Genomic DNA, 9545 nt, shown 5'->3' on the forward strand with positions numbered 1-9545 from the left:
GACTCTGCACTTCCACTGCAGGGGGAACGGGTTTGATCCCCAGTCGGGGAACTAAGATCCCGCATGCCGCGTGGCATGGCCAAAAAAATAAAAAATAATTAGCTGAACTGTTTGTCCCCACTGACCAAGCTGGACAGGTCCATGTTTGGTCATCCGACTTCACCAAACCTTAGTGAAGCTTCTGCCCTCCCCCAAGGCTCCTGAGGTCTGGCTGCCCTTGGCCTGGGCCAGCATACTACACCTCTTAGCGGCCTCCCAAGGACACTCGGCTGATGGCAGGAAAGACGTCCTCCGATGTACTGCCCATCACTCCACCTCCACCCCGTCCACCGGGCTCTTCATTGGCACGTTGGCACCTCCCTGTGGAGGAAGGGCCCTTCCCCTGCCTGGCCCTGGGAGGCTTGCTCAGCTCGTGATCCCAGCCTCTACCCTAATGTGATTGTCCCTCCCCACTCTTGCAAAGATCCTGTCTGGAAAAGTCTCTCCTTACCTAAGTCTAGATTGGTTTGTTTGTTTTTTTATATGTGCTTGTCTCCTTTTTTTTCAGTTGTGGTAAAAACACATAACATAAAATTTACCACCTTCACCCTTTTTAAGTGTACGGTTCAGTTGTGTTCATCGTTATGCTACCTCAACCACCATCCACCTCCGGAACTTCTTTATCTTGCAAAACTGAAACTCTGTCCTCATTAAACCGCTTCCCATCCTTCCCTCCCTCAGCCCCTGGTGACCACCATTCTACTTTCTGTCTCTATGAACTCGTCTCCTCTAAGTACCCATATTAGTGGAAGTCTACAGTATTTGTCCTTTTGTACTGGCTTATTTCACTGAGCATAATGTCCTCAAACGTCCATCCATGTTGTAGCATGTACCAGGATTTCCTTCCCTTTTAGGGCTGAATAATATTCCATTGAATAGACAGAGTTAGACCACATTTTGTTGATTCATTCTTCTGTTGATGGACACTTGGGTTGTTTCCACCTCTTAGCCCTTGTGAATAATGCTGCTATGAACGTGGATGTGCAAATATTTTGTCTACTTTCAATTCTTTTGGATATATACCCACAAGTGGGTTTGCTGGGTCGATTTTTAATTTTTAAAAAATTAATTTAAAAAATTTAATTTTAAACATTTTAATTTTTAAATTTAAATTAAAAAAAAATGTGAGGAGCCTCTATGTTGTTTTCTATAGTGGTTGCCCCATTTTACATTCCCACCCACACTGCACAAGGGTTTCAATTTTTTCACATCCTTACCAACATTTGTTATTTTCTTTTTTTTTTGATAGTAGCTATCCTAATGGATATAAGGTCAGATTTGTTTTCTACTTGACAAAATCAAGAAACTTACTATGCTCCAAGTGCCAGGGGATGCACTCGGGTGGCTGGAGGATGAGAAAGTGAACACTGCACTGGGTGTCACTGCGAAGGTCTGTGCCCTGTGCGGGTGAGTGATGGTGTCAGGGGCTGTGAGGCGCCCCTACACGTCCACTCCAAGGAGGGCACGAACTAGCGAGAGGTGGACACTCGGACCAACTCAAAGACCCTCCAGACTGTGAGAATGAAAGCATAAAGGCTAAAGAAGCACGGTCTGGAGGCCCATGACACAGATGATGGAATTCTAGACCATTCACTCTGAAGGGGCTTTGGGGATCATTTCATCCTTCCTCTTTGGTGCAGCTGGTCTGGTTGGCCCTGTTTGCCTGGAGCACAGTGTTGGGGGAACCCTGAAGTCGGTGTGAGCTTGGTGAGAAAATGCTGGGATCTGTCCACCAGTGCAGGTGCAGGCAGGCAAGCAGCTACAAACATGCTGGCATGGCCCCTGGCACACGCCTGGGAACAGGGCTCCTCTCCGCCGGCACCTGGCTGGCCCGGCCCTGTGGTTTGGCCTGAGCCCGCAGCCCTCGGATTCCCATACCAGCTCCTCCTCTGCAATGAAAACCATCACCAGCCCCTGCAAGAGGACTGTAAGATCTTAAAACCACAGAGCTGGAGGGAAACTCAGATTTTAGCCTGCCATTTCCCAAAGTGATGATTTCATAGAAATCAGTGGCTAAAAAATTAAAAATAAGAAAAATTAAAAATAAAAATGCCAGGTAACATTTATTTTTGAGAACTGCCTGGGTACCAGGCACTGTGCTGGACACCCTGGACCCAGCACTTCTCTTGAGGTGGCCAACTTAGCCCATAAGAAATGCTGAGATTCCAATAACAGATTCCCTCTTTCCTTTGGCCGCCAGGAATCTCACGGCCGAAGGCGATTCTCACGTGCGTAAATTGGCAGGACTGTATGCGTACTGAGAGTTTGCTAGGGCTACCATAACAAAGGACCACCACCAAGGAGCTTAACAGACATTTGCTGCCTCAAAAGTCTGGAGGCTAGAGTCAAAATCAAGGTGATGGCAGGACCATGGCCCATCTGAAGGTGCTAAGGAAGAATCTGGTCCAGATCTCTCTCCTAGTTTCTTGGTTGTGGCAGCAGAACTATAATCGTCACATGGCATTCTTCCTGTGTGTCTGTGTCCAAATTTCTCCTTTTATAAGGATACCAGTCATATTGGATTAGGGCCCACCCTACTCCAGGATGATCTAATTTAACTTGACTGATTATATCTGAATGACCCCATTTCCAAATAGGATCATGTTCTGAGATCCTGGGTGCTAGGACTTCAGCATAAGAATTTTGGCAGGATGTGGCTGTCTTCTTGCTATGTCCTTACATGGCCTTTCCATGGAGAGAGAAATCTCTGGTGTCTCTTCTCACGAAGATACTAATCCTATTGGATCAGGGCCCCTCCCTGGTGACCTTACTTAACCTTAATCATCTCATTAGAGGCCCCATCCCCCAATGCAGCCATACTGGGGGCCAGGGCTTCACCATATGAATTGGGGAGGGGGACAGGAACATTCAGTCCATAACACCCCTGAACAGTGTACATTGTATGTTATATACACACCCTCGTTTCACCTTACCTCTGCCTCTGTGTCCTCTTTGTCTCAGTCTCCTTGTATACTTTAGAAATATAAAAGTTTATTTATATTTCTATAATCTTCTTGGAGCAAAGCAAGTCTTAATAAAGAACAAAATAATGGAACCGTGCAGGGGCTGGGTGGCAGGAAATGCAGTGACACTCCCAGCAGTAACTCCAAGGCCAGCAGTTTGCACACTGCTCTCCTTGGAGTCCCCGGGGGGCCTCATGGAGCCTCCTCGGGGTCAAGGCTGGTGGGCAATAGAGGGATGAGGGGCCGTGCACACAAGCCTCTGGCCCCATCCTCTGTGAATCGGTTTCTTCTGCTCTGTGGGTTGGGCTTTCACCTGCCATGTGACGGATTAAAGATCCTATGGCCAGGACTGCTTGGGAAACCCTGAGGCCAAGCCAGCCCCAACAGGTCAGCTGGCAGGAAGCAGACTCTATTCTCAAAGCCGATGGTGCATTCCCTCTTTTTTCCTACAGTTGAAGGGTCAGGCTGTCTACAGCCAAGGGCCCTGATAAAATCACTTGGTAATTGGAGAATCTCAGGGACCAAAAGTAAAATGACCAAGTTCCTTTAGCAGTCAGACTTGTCTGTCACTGGCCTTGCTGCTGTGGTCTCTCAGAATCATAGGCAGATTCATGAACTGGGTAACTCAGCACACTTCTGGTGGCAGCCCCTGGGGGCACGGGCACAGCTGCCTCCACCAGGTCACCCAGCAGGATTCCTGGCCATCCCTCCATGCCATGGACTCCAGCCCGTCCTGTTTCTTGCGCTATGTTACGGGCTGAATTATGATCTGCCCCCCACCAAATTCATATGTTGAAGTCCTAACCTCTAGGACCTCAGAATGTGACTGTATTTGGATAGAGTCTTTAAAGAGGTCATTAAGGTAAAATGAGGTCATATGGATGGGCCCTGATCCAATAGGACTGGTGTCCTTAGGAGAAGAGATTAGGAGACAGACACACACAGGGGGCGACCTTGTGATGACACAGGGAAAAGACGGCGGTCTACAAGCCAAGGAGACAGGCCTCAGAAGGAACCAACCCTACCAAGACCTTGATCTCAGCCTTCCAGCCTCCAGAACTGGAAGAAAATTGATTTCTGTTGTTTCAGCTGCCCAGTCTGCGGTACTTTGTTTTGGCAGCCCAGGCAAACTAATACGCTCTATGTTTGGAAATCTACCAAATACAGGCATAAATTAAACAATAAACAGGAGAAAATTTTGTCTATTCTGGATCAACCTTCACTTTCAGAAGTCTGTTAGAAATAATTTTCAAAAAAAAAAAGAGGAAAAAATCATGCCTCTCACATAGATATAAAAATGAATATGTGTTGTAGATTTTATTTAACATGTTAATCAGGGAGGGAACTGGGCAGATGTTCTAGGTGGTTCAACAGAGACTCCAAAGAACCGACACATTTTCAGGTCAGGAATATTGAAATGATATGAAATGGAGGCAGGGCTGTTTTTTTACATCAGGGGAGAAGCCAGGTGAACCTCTGCTGGACAGGACAGGGTCTGCCTGTCCGTAGACAAGAATTATTTTGCATTGCTATTGGCTCCAGGCTGAATCACGTTTATGCTTTTGCATTATGTATGTTTAACTCTAAAGGGTACTGCTTGGAAAATTATTCAGTTTGTTTCTCTTTTGCTTCTGAGAACTTCCTCCACGATGATCAAAAACATCTATCTGCCTTGGGTGGAGGTGGGGTCAGGAAGATCACAGAGGAAGCAGAGAGAAAGCTCCAGGTACTATTCTGATGTTGGCATGCAGAACAAATACTGCAGCAAGACAACAGACTGGAAAGCCAGGGTTCTGTGAGAGACAGGGTTTTCACAATTCCTTTCTCTCCTCTGTCAGCACATCATGGGCCAGGCCCAGCTGGTTTAGAGGGTTCTCAGGAGACGGTGAGACCAGCTCTGGGGCGCAGGACACAGGATACCTTTGTCCTGAAGCCAGAGGGAGGAGAGTAGACCCATCCTGATTCAACTCTCCAGGTATCCTGTGGGTGAACTCACTGAGGTCACCCCTTAGGAGCCAGGGAAGCCCCGGTCCCCACTTCCTGATCACCTCTGGGGCCCCTTCTTATAAGGACGTGGTTCTATGGGATCGGGTCCCAGCCTTACGGCCTCACTTTTTGGGGAGGGAGACACAATTCAGTCTCTAACAACCACTATCTAGTTCTAGAATCTTTTCATCAACCCAAGTGGGAACCCCAAACTCATGAGCCGTCACTTCCCATCCCGCCCTCCCCCAGCGCCTGGCAACTGCTCGTCTGTTTTCTTTCTCTATGGATTTGCCTATTCTGGGCATTTCATATAAATGGAATCATGCATCACATGTGAACTTCTATGTCTGGCTTCCTTTACTTAGCATCGGGTTTTCACGGGTCACCGTGAGTTGGAGCTATTTTTAAAGCCCATTCGTACAGAGGAGACATGAGAACCCAGAGAACCGTGGCGAGTTCACACAGCTGTTTTGTGGCGTCTGCTCTTAGAGCCACTTGAACCTAGGAGCCTGGGACGTTGTTGGCACTCAGCAAGGTTGAAAAGTAAATGAGCAAGTGACTTCCCTTCCTAGTGACACATCCCTCCAACTGGGGAGGAGAATGAAATGTTGCCAACAGGCTTCTATGTGGGGTGGGGGGCTCAGGTGAGCGCAAGTGGCCCCAGCAGCCTCTGCGGCCAGCCTTGGCATTTGAGGTCCTCCAGTCATGGTCTCTGCTTATTGTGAGGGGCTATACTGCCATCTGGTGGCGAGAAGAAAACACAACATGAAACAGCTGGAGTGGCCTGTAGATTTCCTTGGAACTTCAAGGAAAAGAGGGCTTTTCTTGTGGAGCACCAGGCATCTGCCCTTCACAAACAGCTTCAAACTGCAGGGATCGTGATGGGATATGAGACGGGGAATCAGAGCAGTGAGGTCAACACATTCTTTGACACGAAGAGATACTTAGGACAATTTGCTTTGTGAAAAAGCAAAAAGATATGTGTATGGTACGAGCTGATTTAAAAAAAGGCGAAGTGCCTAAATTTATTTGTATCTGATTGCAGAGGAAACAAACCAAGATGTAAACAGTGTTCTAACTCCTTGGCTGTTGAAGGGGCTTAATGAGAAGATGCATGAGAAGTACGGAGGCTGGGGTTTCCCAGGCTGGGGTGTCCCAGCAGGCGTCAAGCTGGCGTCAGGACTAGAATCACGTTTGTCATCAGCATCATCTCTGGGTGATGGAAATATTTTTCCTCGTTACTTGTTGTATTGTCTGATTTTTCTCTTTTGATCATGTTACTTAGAAAAAAGAAATTAAAAAGAAGAGGGTGTGATAAGCTCCCGCAGAGGTGAGGTCACGTTTCATGAATATCACAGCAGCAGGGTGTTCTCTGAAAACGCATCACCCACCTGGGCAGGCAAGCCGGGCTGGATCTGATCCTGGCTTTGGGGCCACCAACTCACCCAGGATCTTGGGACCCAAACTCCTGGCTGGGCGGAACTGGGCAAGTTCCATGACCTCCCGGGGGTCACTTTCCTCATCTGTAGATGGGGACGATCACAGGATCTACCTTGCAGGGGGTCATGGAGCTTAAACGAGCTGACGCTGGTAAAGTGTTTCCATCGTGCCTAGCACAAGACAGACACGATGCTGCTATTATGACTGGGTAAGTCACCTCCCAACTCAGGGCATCTATCCGATGAGGGACTCAGACTACAGCAGAGTTTCTTCAACTACTGTCCTTACACCACCTGCCTGAGAATCATCTGGGAAACTTGCTAAAGTGCAGCTCCTAGGCCTTGGCCCTGACCTACAGAATCAAAATTTCCAAAGATCTGCATTGTTAACAAGGCTTCCATTCGACCTCATAGAAAGTGGAGACCCATGGAAACAGGAGATAATTCCTAAGGTCTCTTCCAGCTCAGACATTCTAAGATGCTGGGGTTCTTCTAGAGACCTGCCCAATCTCTTGGCCTCTGTACCCCACTTCTGTAATGAAAGGCAGCTCTTGGCTCAGGAAGGTTCCATAGGAACCTAGTCACGGGCTGTCCTTAGAGAATGTTCACAGAACAATAAAACTGAGAAAACCTCATTCCACTGTCTGGATACTGAAGTCCAGAGAGAGGAGGGCATTTGTCACACAGCTGGTGATGGAGCTGAGAACCCCATCCAGGTCTCCTGACTCTGGGGTCAATGACGTGCGTGTGCACGCATACACATGTACACACACACACACACACACACACACACACACACACACACTCTCTCCTATTCTTGCTGAGGATGGTCCATGCTATGTGCACAACACAGAGTCAAGGCCTGGCCTACTGCAAGATAATCTTCCATCCAAGAACACATTAGCGCACTTCCAAGCCTCTTCACTAACCCTACGTTTTTCCTTATTTAGGTTAAGTCTTTTGGGCAGAGTAATAAGGGGAGAAAAGGAAAGAGGCGGGAAATGTGAATTTTAAAGCTTTGGTTTTAATTTTTTCCTATACTTTCATTGTACAAGAACAAATTATTGTCCTTGTCAAGCAGATTTATTTAAGGTTACCCCAGCCTAGGCAATCTTATTCTTTGTGCCTTGGGCAAAACCCAGGTGTATAGGAGGCGCTCCATAAATGTTACTGATGGAAGTGGGGTAACTCTTCAGGTTTTTAGTCTGAGCCACCGGAAGAATGGGGTTGCCATTTAGTGAGGTGGGCAAGAGAAGGGGAGAGGATGACGAGCTTAGTTTTGAAAATTTTCTGAGATATCTATTGGACATTCAGAGAAAGATGACAGGTAGGCAGTTGGGTACAGGATTCTAGAGTTTTGGGGAGAGGCCCAGGACACACACAAGTTTGGGAGAGATGAGCAAACGGATAGCACTTAGGGTCATTAGACATGCGGAGAAGGTCTAGTGAGATGAAGGACAGGAACGGTCCAGGCCTGTGCTCTGGGGCACCCCAACTTTTAAATGTGGGCCAGTGAGGAGGGGAACAGGAGCCCGAGACTGAGCAGTCAGTGAGGGAAGGGGAAACCTAGAGCGACTGGTCCTTCAGGAAGTCTTGGTTCTTGTCTCATGGAGGAAGGATCAATTCACTGCTGAGCTGTCAGTACTGCCCAAGAGTCAACTGAGATGGGGATTGAGAACTGATCACTGGGTGAGCATTGGAGACCTGGACAGAAAGAGTTCCAATGGAGTAGTGGGGACAAAGGCCAACTGATTGAACAGGGTGCCAGAGAGGAAAGGAAATTAGAGGACCAATCCAGGCGGGCCCATATTGTGACTAAAAGGAATTCTAAGATCATTCCTTTGACAATTATTTACTGAGCATCTATTAAGTGCCAGGCACTGTCCAGGCGCTGGTGATAGAGCAGAGAACAAGAGACAAACATCTCAGGTGCTTACTTCCTGGTGGGGAAACAAGAGAAGCCTATAGTAGGTTAGAAAGTGGAAAGTCCTAATGAGAAAAACAAGGCTGGGTGCCGGGGTATAGAGAGGTGGGGTGGGGGGAGGCAGCAGTTAGGTGAGGGTACAATCGACAGGCACAGCGATTTGGTAGGTGTGCGGGGAGGTTGAGGAGGCCTTCCTATTTGCTTCTAAGTCCCCAGAGAAACAGGAAGCAAGCTCATGGGCGGGAGGATGGAGAACACTGCGAAGGCTGAGAAGGAGTTGTCCAGGACGGCACAGGGCCTCGATCAGTGAGGAAGGAGGCCACACAGACCCCGGGCTCACCAGGAATTTGTGGTAGAAACCAGAGGATGGCTGCTTCTCACCAGCCTGGCTCGGCTCCCCACGTGCAGGAGGAGAGGGCAAGGCTTTACCAGGGAAGCTTGATAAAGAGGCTGGCGGGCGGATCACAGCACGTTGGCCCATGGGGTGCAGCCTGGGAAAGAGGTAGACAGGGACATGAGGGGTGAGGGGCAGTGAGAAGATGAGCTGACCAACGGGCTCCAGGTCCTGGTGGGGATGCAGGGCTGCTGGGGCTGGAGTACTAGAGGGAGGAGCTGGAAAGAGATGGCGGGGATGAGAAAGGGGACAAGCGGGAAGGCAGAGGGTGATGACCATCCATGTGCGACTACCAGCCATCAAGTTCAGAGCCAGGTGCGGCCCCAAGGAGACCGTGGGTCTCAGCTTTACCAGCTGCATGTCCTCGTGCAGGCTGCAGCCCCCCGCGACCTCAGGCTCTTCCATCTTCAGGGCAGCCTTGCGGGACTGCAGCGCCCTTAACGGTTGGGAACGTCAGGAGCTGAACCTGAATCTGACTTCAGAGCTGACGTCCTATTCTGCAACCACGGGTTTTCCATGAAAATCCTCACCTACCCGTGCCTCTCTCGTTTGTCATGTTTTATTTCCGGGCCAGAGCTGATGACAACGGTATTTGGAGGCACCCTCAAGCATCCTAGTCCTTTGTGCAAGCAGTTCTACAGGCCAGTGACTTCCGCGGCCCACACAGGTAACCTCACTTCCAGTGCACTTGCTCTCACTCTGACCTTCCCGCGACAGCGCTACAGACGCGACTCACTGTCCCGCAGAGGCCGGCAGGTCTGCTGGGCGGCTGAGAGACTGGACGCGTTTAGAAGCTCTGT

The sequence above is a fragment of the Delphinapterus leucas genome, chromosome 5 (genome assembly GCF_059928025.1).
Source record: "Delphinapterus leucas isolate spDelLeu-1000000601 "Yukka" chromosome 5, BTC_Dleu_Yukka2, whole genome shotgun sequence".
NCBI lineage: Eukaryota > Metazoa > Chordata > Mammalia > Artiodactyla > Monodontidae > Delphinapterus > Delphinapterus leucas.